This window comes from Aotus nancymaae, unplaced genomic scaffold (genome assembly GCF_030222135.1).
Source record: "Aotus nancymaae isolate 86718 unplaced genomic scaffold, 86718_ANA_hifiasm-v0.15.2.pri h1tg000014l, whole genome shotgun sequence".
NCBI classification, from domain to species: domain Eukaryota; kingdom Metazoa; phylum Chordata; class Mammalia; order Primates; family Aotidae; genus Aotus; species Aotus nancymaae.
This window is the reverse complement of record NW_026988425.1, coordinates 84,923,274-84,935,735: the sequence shown is the minus strand read 5'-3', so window position 1 is coordinate 84,935,735 and position 12,462 is coordinate 84,923,274.

Below are 12,462 nucleotides of genomic sequence, written 5' to 3'. Positions count from 1 at the left end.
CCATATTCCCTGGTCTCTTTATACATGTTAAATCTGAATCTCCAAGAAGGGGATGGGGAATCTGTGTTTTTTGAGATGGCATTTTGCTCTTGTCACCCAGACTGAAGTGCCCTGGCCCAAACTAGGCTCACTGCAACCTCCACCTACCAGGTTCAAGCGATTCTCTTGCCTCAGCCTCCCCAGTAGCTGGAACTACAGGTGCGTGCAACCACTCCTGGCTAATTTTTTTTTAATTTTTAGTAGAGACAGGATTTCACCATGTTGGCCAGGCTGGTTCATGACCTCAGGTGATCCATTCACCTTGGCCTCCGAAAGTGCTGGGATTACACGCATCAGCCACCACACCCAGTCAGGAATGTGTATATTTTAAAATAAAAATCCCAAGTGGAATTCTAAGACAAGTTAGGAAAACAAAGTCCCAAATTATTGCCTTTTTCTAATACCTCTGAGCAGTCAGAATGCCATATATTGGATAAACTATATTTACTCTTCTGTGTATGTTTTATACTGAAGGCAATGTAGGGGCCAATTCCTTGAAGGTGACAGTGATAGTCTATGTTAATAATTATGTTGTTGAATACTAACATAATTTAGGTCAAAAATTCTGAATAATTGGAACCATTTGTACAATTTATGAGAAAAATGATTTGTCCTTCTTTGGACTCACTAAGTAATTTTTAGCAGATGTTCTGAGTGACTTACATTTCTCTGGTCAACCAAATTACATGAAAAATGTTAAATTGGATTGGTGATCTGTCATCATATTTTATTAGTTCTGAGGCACTTATGGAATATTTTTATAACCTTGTGTTAATTACTAACTGCCCTATTTGTGGGAGAAAGTAACTAAGAGAATGAGGACTAGGAATTAGTTTTTGGTACTTAGTCAATAAATCTTATATTTGATGCTATTTGTCCTTAGGTTGCTAAATACATTTATTCACACACTGTTATAAGGTAAACAAACCAAACCAAAAAAGGGTTGACAAGGTGGAATTTAATCTTTCAATAAGCTATTTCCCAAACAAAAGTTTATAATATAAAAATGTCGGCTATATTTTCTTCTAAAAATTTCTACAATGTCACCTACCATATGATGAAATTTTCTATTAATTAAGTCACTGATGGCGATTCAACAAATAATTGAAAATCTGCAGTAGGTTAAGAGCTGGAGAAAATTAGTCAGACTCAGCCCTTACCTTCCTAGAATTTATAGTCAGGATGGAGTCAGGTGGTGGATGGGGTTTTTTATTGACTTGCAAACGTTCTGAAGCAAAGAAGAAAGTGATGCTTTTACAAAACACCTCCAGTGCCATGGATACAGTTGCACTTGCAGGCAGGAACATAGTCTTGAGGCTGACCTACCTCCCTGTTTTCATTGAGTGTGTACTCCTCCTTGGAATGTACTTGTCTGTTCATTACACGTTTTGTGGAAGTCCCAGTTTTCTAGGTCTTTTGTTACCAGGACAATCAGACCTACCATGCAGTGCCCATCCTTCAGCCTAATGTCCTCAACTTCTACCACTCTCTGATCCACAAAGACCTCCAATCTATAGTACTCTAGGTTCTTCAGGCCTGGCTTCATGGGCATACACCTGCCCTGCATAGACAGGTCAGTACTTGGTTTAATGCTTCACTGCCACCATCTTGAAATTCTTAATTTTAAAACAAGGGGTCTCACATTTTCATTTTGCACTGGACCCTGATAATTTTCTAAAAGTCCTAATTACCTGCCCTACCACTGACACATTAGATCCTTGAGATGAGGGATTCATTTTGGCCTACAATTGTTAATTCAACTCTTCAAACAGTGGTGCTTTTTAAAAAGATCTTAGTAGAAATTTTATCTTCTCAGAGAGGTTTTATTCAACTACCATTTTTAGAGTTCTACCTGCTCAGTCACTTTCATTTATGTCATTGCTTATTATCATTAATGCATCTAGAATAATACTGAACTATTTTGCTTTTTTCTTTACTTATTTCTCTGCTGTAGATATGCTTCATGAAGGGAAAGATCTTATTTAGTCTTATTCGATACTTTATCTCCATGCTTTACAGTGTTGAGCCAATACTTATTAGGTAAATGAATGTATGAAATTCAGTGAATCTGAATCCTAGGAAGCATTAGAGCGAGTGAGATGAGAAACACAAATTAGGGCTGTTTGTCCTTAGCCTCTCAAAGAGGGGAGATATAAATTTGAGTGATTTTTTTTCAATGTTAGGAAGTTTGAAATTGCATTTTTGTATAAAACTGTCTTTCCTAATAAAAGTCTGTTTTTCATTATAAATCATCATATGTCCTGGTACTTCACAGAAAGAAAAAACAGGAATAATTGATATTTTTAAGCTTTTTGGACTTCGGAATATTTTAATACTCTCATTAAATGTGCAATAAACACTATCTTTTGAATATGAGAATAAAATAGACCAGTTATCCTCAATTTGGTGCTACTTAAAAAAAATATAGCTGCCATTTTGCCAGTATTTCTACCCTTTTTTCAGGGAATATAGAAAGGAAGAAGAAATAATATCTAAATTAAAATCTCAATGGCCATTGTATGTATCACCAAATTTCCATGTCATTCAGCACATGATAGTAACTGCAGTCCAAAATTATACTATTTTTTCTTGTGACATCTTTTTTTTTTTTCCTGGGCATGTATTCTTTTCTCTGAAAAAATTATATATTCAGTTAAAATGATCTTATAATCAAGTGAGTAGGTGTATAGAAATGTCAAATAGGAATGATAATATTTCCCACCTACTTGCCTTCACAGGGTGCTATGAGAATTGATATGAAAATGTCTTTGAAGTGTTTTGAATTTCTTGGAAGAAAGATAATATAAATACAAAGTTGTATTTTTGAAAGTGGGATTCCAATGGTCCCTCTGATAAGTCCTGTCACTTTTGAGCTAGAAGAGTTATAGTCACTTCCTTGTCCTAACTGATCCCCATGGATTGGAAGCACAGAGAGGTGATCTTTTTACCTGCCACTATGATACCTTTTATTTTTCAAGCAAGAGTAGACATTGATTCAGTGGCTACTTAGCATTGACTTCATAGGTTTGGGCATTAAAGGATGTTCTACTGACATCTCAATGTATGAGCTGGCTAGGGCTATTGTAACAAAATACCACAGACCAGGTGGCTTAAACGACAGAACTTTATTTTCTCAAAATTCTCAATGCTAAAAGTATGAGATCAAAGTGACAGTACATGTGGTTTCTCTGAGGCCTCTCTCCTTGGCTTGTAGATGGCCATCCTCTCCCTGTATCTTCATGCGATCTTCCCTTTATATCTGTCTGTTTCCCTGTTTTCTTTGGAAAATCAGTCCTGTTGGATTAAGGCTCACCCTAATGACTTCATTTAAACCTAATTACCTATTTAAAGACCCTATCTCCAACAACAGTGGCATTCTGATGTACTCAGGGTAAAAACTTCAAAATATAAACTGGGTGACAATGCAATTCAGTCCATAGCGCTGGGTTTGGGCCTAACATGGGTTAGGGCTTAGCATGAAGCATGAGCTGGGCATAGCGTAATGTTGCTTATTAGTTATTCTATATGCCCAAACAGATGGCCTTTTAACGCTTCCCAGTCTTAGAATAAAATGTAAACCCCTTCCTACAACTCACATGGACCTGTATCTCTGGCTTCAGTCATATGCCGTTCTCCTTTCCACTTGTTTTTTTTCCAGACACACTGTCCTCCTTTTAAGTTCTGAAACATAACCAGTCTTTTCTCTCCCAGGATCTTTGCACTTGACTTTGTCAGGTAGGTTCTTTTTTTTGAGACAGAGTCTTGCTCTGTCACCAGACTGGAGTGCAGTGGTGCCATCTTGGCTCACTGCAACTTCCGCCTTGCCAGTTCAAACGATTCTCCTGCCTCAGCCTCCCAAGTAGCTGGGACTACACATGCCACCACTGCCCGGCTAATTTTTGTATTTTTAGTAGAGATGGGATTTCGCCATGTTGGCCAGGATGGTCTCGATCTCTTGACCTCGTGATCCGCTCACCTTGGCCTCCAAAGTGCTGGGATTACAGGCATGAGACACTGCACCAGGCACGTAGGTTCTTTTGTAAGCTCTTTATATCACCACCCTTCAGGTTTTAGCTTAATGTTATCTTCACAAAGGTATCTTCTCGGCCACATTATGTAAATTAGTCCTAGTAATATTTATCACCATTTTCTGTTAATTACCTAAATAATCTGTGAGAGAAAAAAAAGCAGTAGCCTTTCATGTTTAAGAACTGCTATGACACTCAAACTTAAGCCTCAATATTATTATTGCAATATTATTAATACAAAGCGATGTGACTCTTATAGCTAAGCCATGTCGTCCTCCTGTTGGACATAAAAATCTCACAAAACATTCCCATCTGGGCAGCTGGCTCACTGGGTAATCCACAAAATAAGAACCAATCCCCTTTCTCACTGAGTGGCTACTACTTTTCTAAATCAGTTATAGTTTTCACCCTGCCCTAATCTGCCCTTTCTACAGATAATATTTATTGAGATATTTAAGGGCATAAAATCAACCCTGCTCTATGACAGCACTCAATCTAGAGCGATCTTGCTCCCTGAAACTCTTCCCAGTGTTACCCAATTAGAGCACAAATCCCAAAATAGTTTTTCTCTAGTGTGCTCTCATTGAGATGCACCACCTTTCAATAAGGCAGATGCTCTCCCTCCCTGCAACAAGTAATACACACAACATGCTCACCTGCAGGTGTTCCTGGTAATCTTGGGCTGAGTTAACTGTAATCTAGGTAGCTTATTTGGAAGTGCAAGCTACCTGAGGGAAAGACCTAGGCTTTCTTTCTGATTTCTTCATTGCTAGAAGCTTTTCCAACTTTCACTGTCCCAGGCACGTATCACGACCTCAGTTAATATTTGATGAATGAATCAACCAGTCAATGTCAGAATATTTGTGACTTTAGTTTATATACCCTTTGGTGCCTCTTATTATAAATTTTAGGTTTTTCTAGTAATATAGTTGTACTATGGTGGGAGCATATTTCTTGATAAGAGACTGACATATTGTAAATGGTATATGAGGAAGTTTATTCCTGCTGCTGGAGAAAAAATTGGTTCCACAGAAAAAGCATATAAATATTATTGTGTTAGGTAATGAAAATGAGGTTTCAGATGGACGCTAGGGTAAAGTAAGCACACGGCCTGTTTGAGAAATATACTACATTGTAGTGTGTCTTGAACATATATTGGTTATAAGAAGCCAAGATAGTATGTTAGATAAAATAACTACAAGATTGTGAGTCTCCAGAGTTATCATTACATTTCTTGTTACTCTCGTTCAATATTCACTGTTTGTACTTGTGATGGAAATCTACAAAAAATGTCAACTGCTTTCTTAGTGATTGTAAACTTACCTTGTAGAAATGGCTGTATCTAGTCTTTTTAAAGTCATTTTTATGTGGGATAGGTAAATGAATTGTGCATATTAAATCTATATACTTTAAGTTATTATGTGAAAACATTTGGTAATTTATGTGTCATGCAGTTCTTGGTTATTAAAATTGTTTGCTTTCAAAAAACTCAATCATAGTTATACAATTCATGGAAAAAAGTCAACACAATTAAAACATTTGAGCTCAATTTAAAGATCTTGTTAGAAAAGAAATTATATTGTATCAAATATAAAATGTATTAATAGAAAAAATTAAATTTTAAAAATATTTTTGAGAGCTTAGTTTTTGTAAAATAATGTACAACATGGGAATAACAGAGACCGAAGAAACAATCTCTGTTTTATATCTAATTTACAGAGGCAACCCACATAGCAAATCCTGACTCTAAATTTTGAATTCTAGATCTATTGCTTCCATGCATTTAGGATAATCCTATAGAAATAGCTGTTCGGAATTTTATAATGATTATAATTTGCTCAAAAAATTAGAAATATTGGATTACAAATAATGAAAAATGTGTATTGTTTTATCTAGAGTAACATAAAATGTTAATTTAAATTTCTGCAAGTAATAATAATATGTACCCAGATGTTTTTAATTTCACATAATCCTTGTTTTGGACTTAGTGAAAAGCAAAACAAAATAAAAACAAATAATAAAAAGTAACAACAACCACAAAACCTCTTATGGTTGAATTTAACAATACATAATTCTATATGAAAATTACTTCTGAAGTAGTTAATAGTATTATATTTATGTTTTGTAAGAATAAAAATAGACTCACTTATGCAGTATCTACTTAGAATCTGTTACTTTTGGCTAGGCATGGTGGCTCACGCCTGTAATCCTAGCACTTTTGGAGGCAGAGGTGGGTGGATCACCTGAGGTCGGGACTTTGAGACCGACCTGACCAACATGGAAAACCCTGTCTCTACTAAAAATATAAAATTAGCTGGGCATGGTAACACATGCCTATAAACCCAGCTACTTGGGAGGCTGAGGCAGGAGAACCTTATGAACCTGGGAGACAGAGGTTGTGGTGAGCCAAGATCGCACCATTGATTATACTCCAGCCTGGGCAACTAAAGCAAAACCTCCGTCTCAAAAAAAAAAAAGTATCTATTGCTTTTATTTTTTAATTTTTATGAAATTAAATTTGTTGTATTGACCAATAATTAAAACTTGTAAGAAATAATTTTATTTCTTCTAATACATATGTCTGAAGGTTTCATTTCTAAATATGTACATTGAAAGCTTAATGCTTCCTTTCCATGGTTTAAGCTTCTAGGAACTTATCACCTTTTACCATGAATGACTGTATTTAATTTCATGTCTTAAAATCTTTTGAGTTGTGAGTTACACATTTAAATCTCCTCAAATGTAAGCTTAAAATGCATTGTGTCTATCGACAGGTAACTTTATTTTATGGAGTGTGAACAGTTGTGCTAAATACTGACCTAATGTTAGAATCACCACGGGGAACAAAAGTGTAGAGTTTTTGTTGCTTTAATTAAAAAAAACATATTATTATTATTTTCAAGTTCCATTTTCATACATGTGACACAGGAACAAAAGTAAGAAAAAAACCAACAGAGATTATGTTATCCCTTCATGTGTCTGGAAAACAATCTACCACAAGGATTTGCAGCATCCCACCGTGAGTTCTCTCATTATAATTTTTTGTTTGTTTGTTTATATCTCTGCATGCAGCATCATGTACTCGAGTATATACTTGTTAAAACAGGGTTTTTTGGTGTGTGGTTTTTTTTTTTGACTCTGATAATTTCTGAATTAGTTTTATGGTTCTCATCTAACTAAAAGTGTTGGAGTAGAAAAGGGATTCTGGTGTGACTTTCACCTAAAGAGGCAAGGTTAAGCCAGCATCAAGGGAAGGCACTGGTGGCTGTTTCTGTCAGGAATTTATCTCGAATGGTGTTTGTAGTCTCTGAGTCACCTTGCTTTAAAACAAACACAAAGAACTCCTTAATCTGGAGAGGACAAAAGAATGGTGGGGTGAGAGCTCTAGAGCTTTTTGTTCAGTGGGTCTCCAAAGGAAGACTATTTGCTTATTTTCACTAGAATATGAGATAGGAGTAGCTATAGTAGAGAAGGTTTATTTTCCCTTTTTTAAGGGTTAAGCATGGGGCACTCATGTCCCAAATCTGGGCAGAAAGATTGGCCATTTTCTCCTTTCAGACTTCCAGTATTTGTGGAAAAGAACAACCAGTAGCCTTTATTTTTATGATCCATTCCATTGTTAGAATTAAAAAGAAAAAAAGAAAAACCTGTATAGTTATCTATTTAATCCAATTTAGAAGTATTTGGTTCAGAAACTTTTGGGGAGGGTGATATTTTGAAGATTGGTATAGAGTGGGATAATATTCTCATTTATGCTTTTATCTACTAAATATGTGTTCTACCTACTGAGTCTGTTCTTTTATACTGTCAACATTATTGTGCATGGATTTTCCAAAAAAATAATCAATGCATTCCTGAGACACAGTCAATTAACCACTAGGGACTTACAGGATAGTCCTTGTTAAAGCTCATATTTATGATTTTTAAAAAAGGATCAGATTCTTGCTAAATAACATTTTTATCTTAAACATTCCACAATTCATGAGTGTTCATCTTAAAATTACTCCATCTATTTTACTGGTATTAGCTCTGGTAAATCTTCTACTTTTACTTTGCTTTTTTTCATTTCAACAGGATTTTACTTGATACTCCCTACCATGGTTTACACATAAATACATTTTTGAAATTAATAAGTAATCTCCTTGAGATATAGTTCTCTGAATTGTATCATGTACATTTACACATTCTTTTCAGTATTTATATAAGTTCTAAAAGCAAGAATATATAAAGAAATTTGTTTGTTTTTGGCTTCATCTGATACTTTATAAAGACACTATTTGACAATCACACAGCAAGTCAAGTTTTCTGCACAAACTTAGCCAAAGTGTCTGGGGTTCCACATAGGTCTCACACTGACATTTTCTGACAAATTTTATCAGAAAAAGTATTAGAATATCTCAAACTAAAGCATTGATAAAATTATTTCAAACCAAACAATGGTGTTCCCTAAATGCTTTCAGATAAAGATGAAGTATTCCAGAAACTTCAACTTAAAAAATGGATTTCCTCAGGTATCAGAAGACTGAGCACTAGGACACAATGAACTCATCCTCTATGTTTGGATACATAATCATTAGGTCTTACCAGTCTGTCAGGCTATCATCTGTGTTTCTTCCTTAGGTAAGTACTAGATAGCATACCAGCAATAACACATTGGAAACTGGAAATCTAATTGCAAACTTATATTTATAAAACTTTCTTCATTTTTTTCTCACTTAAGCTCACTCATCTATTTCCCTAACAATTAATTTCCAGGACTGTAAAATTCTGTTTCTTCCAATAAGCTAAATGAATACTTTAGATAATATTAAAAATATTTTAAATTCCATTCCTGTCAAAATATGTGTCTGTATATGTCACTGGCAATTACCAAAGTTGTCTCATCATCAGAATTATAAAAGAGAGTGAAAAGATGGAAAAAGTGAAGGGAAAGGAAAGGAGAAAGGAAAAGAGAGAAAAAGAGAAAAAGGAGAAGGAAAGACAGAAAAATCTTTAAGTAGATATTTGGATTCTATAAATCTGGATTGGAGCTTAGGAAGCTATTTATTTAAGTACCCTAACTTATTCAAATTCTAGTGGATGTTTGGGACCACTGCACTAGATTTGTTTGTTGATATTCACATATATTTTATAAATACTTATTAAAAGCTAATTTGTACTTAATGTTTTTAATAGCATTTCCTGTTATAGATAATTTCTACTAGAAACGAATCACAGCTGACTGTGACTTTTATTACTTTGTGTTCTTCTTACTGTCGTACTCAGCTACTTACACACAGAAATACTAATGAAGTTTAGTTGGCTGATTTATTAGCTACTTTCTAACCTTGGCTCCTCTTCTTCCCTTGTCCATTATTTGTGGCTTCTCAGAGTGTTTGGCCTCTCGGCTCTTCTGCTACATTCCTGCAGTTGAAGATGTTATCTGCCTGCTTATATTTAATAATCATTTGTCAATAAATATCTCTTAAGTCTGAATCTTGAGCTTGAACATCTTCATGTTCCCTGCAATTTTATATAACTCCAAAATCCAAAGTACAATGTATGTAAATTCAATAGGTGCTCAACAAATGTTGAATTTATTGAACATTGATAAACTGTTTATATTTTTGTCCTTATCTAGTATAGAATTTCTCAGATAAATTTATAAAATAAATGATGCTAACTGCTAGAGACACCAAGGTATCTATCACTGTAAGACACCAAAGCAGTCTTTACTAAGTTAGGAGTATAGAAGAAAATGATGGAGTAGCAGAAGCTAGAAGATTGAAGACACAGGGTGTGAGTTTTAATTCTGGTTTTGACATGTAGTACATTAATGCAAGCTATTAATTTCTCACAATCTCCATTTTCTTATTTTATTTAAAAATAAAATTTTATTTTTTGTTTAAAAAGAAGATAATAGTGACATACAGGGTTGTTGGAAGATTAGACAAATTCTTATGTTAAAATAGCATATTGTAAGGAACTGCAAAATGGCATTTGTTTTTATTGTTGTTGTTGTTATTACTACTCTATTTTTCATTACTTGCAAGGAATCTGATTTTAACAGAATAAATATCTCCTTATCCTTTGTGTACACTCAGCATACAGGACAAAGTCGAATTCAGTCTCGAAAAACCAGCTTGTTTACTTCTTATGGCAATGGGACTGACTGATCCTACACTGCTTATAGCTTTTGACTAGAGCATCTGGGTAACTATATAATCATGCCTACTGGTTTTCAAAGAAAGACTAACAACTTGGATGTGGTGGATTATACAGGAATACATGTAAGGAGGAAGAAAAGGATTTTTCTACATTTTAAACTTTTCATTGAGAAAAGGAAGGCCACAAAGTCAAAGCTAAAGCCTTCCGAAAGGCAATAGTTATCTCCCCTTTACAAAAACATGCCTTGAGGAAAAGCATATCCTTGAAATTTAAGAGTTAGTTGCATCCTAAGTAGCATTAGGCTGTGTCAGTTGTCTACAAGGTGTTTGCCCAAGGACATTTTGGCATCCCTTCCATAATTTTCACAGGCTTCTGATGTACTTCTGAAAAATCAAAGTTCTGTTCAGTATTTCATGTTTGTAGTTGACTCTGTGTGAAAGACGAAGAGAAACCATTGGACTGATTTCCCCTTCCTTACAGTTTTACAATATTCTGTTTTGAGGAGTGATCATGCTATGCAGAATATACTATTGTCTTAGTTTCACTAAATACATTTCCAGAAGGTTGAGACATTTTCAGTCTTCCTTGCTTCCCAGCCCACTTTCACACGTTGTCAAGTTCTCCTGTTATATCACCTGCCATGCTCTTTTCTGAGATTTGTAGAGGTAGATGAGGTAGATTTAATTAAGAGTAATTTAAACCAGGCCTAGAAATGGCCTAGGGAAATTAATGATCAACCTCTAGAATTTGTTTTGTTTTGTTTCTTTAAAGGGACTGGGTTTCACCATGCTGCGCAGGCTGGCCTGGAATTCCTGGGCTTCAGTGATCCTCCTGACTCAGCCACCTGTGGACCAATCCAACCAGCCTATAATTCATTGATTTTTGGCTGCTTTGGCAATGTGCCAGAAATGAAAATCAGAGCTAGATTCTAGTATCTACACTGTCAGTATATGTTATATAATTTTTTTCTTTTGTTTTATTACCCATCTGTCTATAGCTGCTGTCTTTTCTAATTATTTTTTTTCCATTTCAGTGTATAGAATACAATCTCACTGCTACAAAAGTTGTACAATATATTTTATTAATCTTGAGGAGGATAACTAGGAAGGCAGAAACAAATAACAGTAGAGTAGTGGTTTTTATTTCAGCAAAGAGGAATACTAATGATAAATTTCTTTTCTAGGGGATACTTAACAGAAATAAAAATGTGAGTATGTCTGCCAAGATATCAGAAATGCTGAAGGAGCAGAAAAAGGTGATGTCTGTTAACCCCAGAATCAGTCCAAGTATGGTCACTCTGGTCATTTCAACAGGGGGATGGCATGTGAAGAGAGGAGTAAGGTTGGAGGTGGATGATACATGTTTTGAGAAACAGTAAGGTCGATAAGAGGTGAAGTCCATTGAAGATTAAAACTCGTTCTTCAGTCAGATTCACCCTTAGGTTCTCTTCCAAATGCCCACAGAACCACTGTCAATATAACCAAAAGCATTTCACCCTTCTACTAGAGGTGGCCCTGAACTTCATTATGGAGTAATCAAAAAGTTGTGGGTTCAAGCCCAGCTCTGATCACCTGAGACCCTGGGAAGTCACATACCACATAGTTCACGGTTTCATCAGTTACTGTAGAAGAAAACTGTTGAATAATGAGCCCAATCAACATAATCCTTGAAAAACAATCAGATTGTTCCCATTTTAACTGAGTAATAGGATTTTGGAAATAAAATAAGGGTTATTCCTAATGAGTTAAGCTTTCAGGTAAAAAATGCTTTGAACTAGAGATGAATTATCAGACTTCATGATTCCTTATGGCTTACCCTGTTTATCTCAACCAATCTATGTTTAGAAGTATTTTTGTCATACAGCTGTACTTGCAAATAATAACATTTTACATAACATCGTTTTGGCTTTTTGTTTTTTGACACTGTTGATTTCTTATACTACTGCTCAGCTCCTAAGTAATTTGTAAATCAAGATATCACTATACAGTAACACTAAAATCTCTATCACCAATCATAGGCCATCACAATAGAAGTAAAATAGAGACACCGATAGAGACAAACAACATGTAAGTGTATTAGTTATTATTGACTGAAAATTTCTGTATTTTTGTTAAAAAATATGTTTCAAATTCACAGTTGAATTTGATGATAAACTCTTCCTTAAAAGCCTTTTTATAAAAGGTGTGTGACTATTAATGGAGATGTCAAGTTGCTAAAAAATACAAATGGTTTGATATCTTCTTGTATC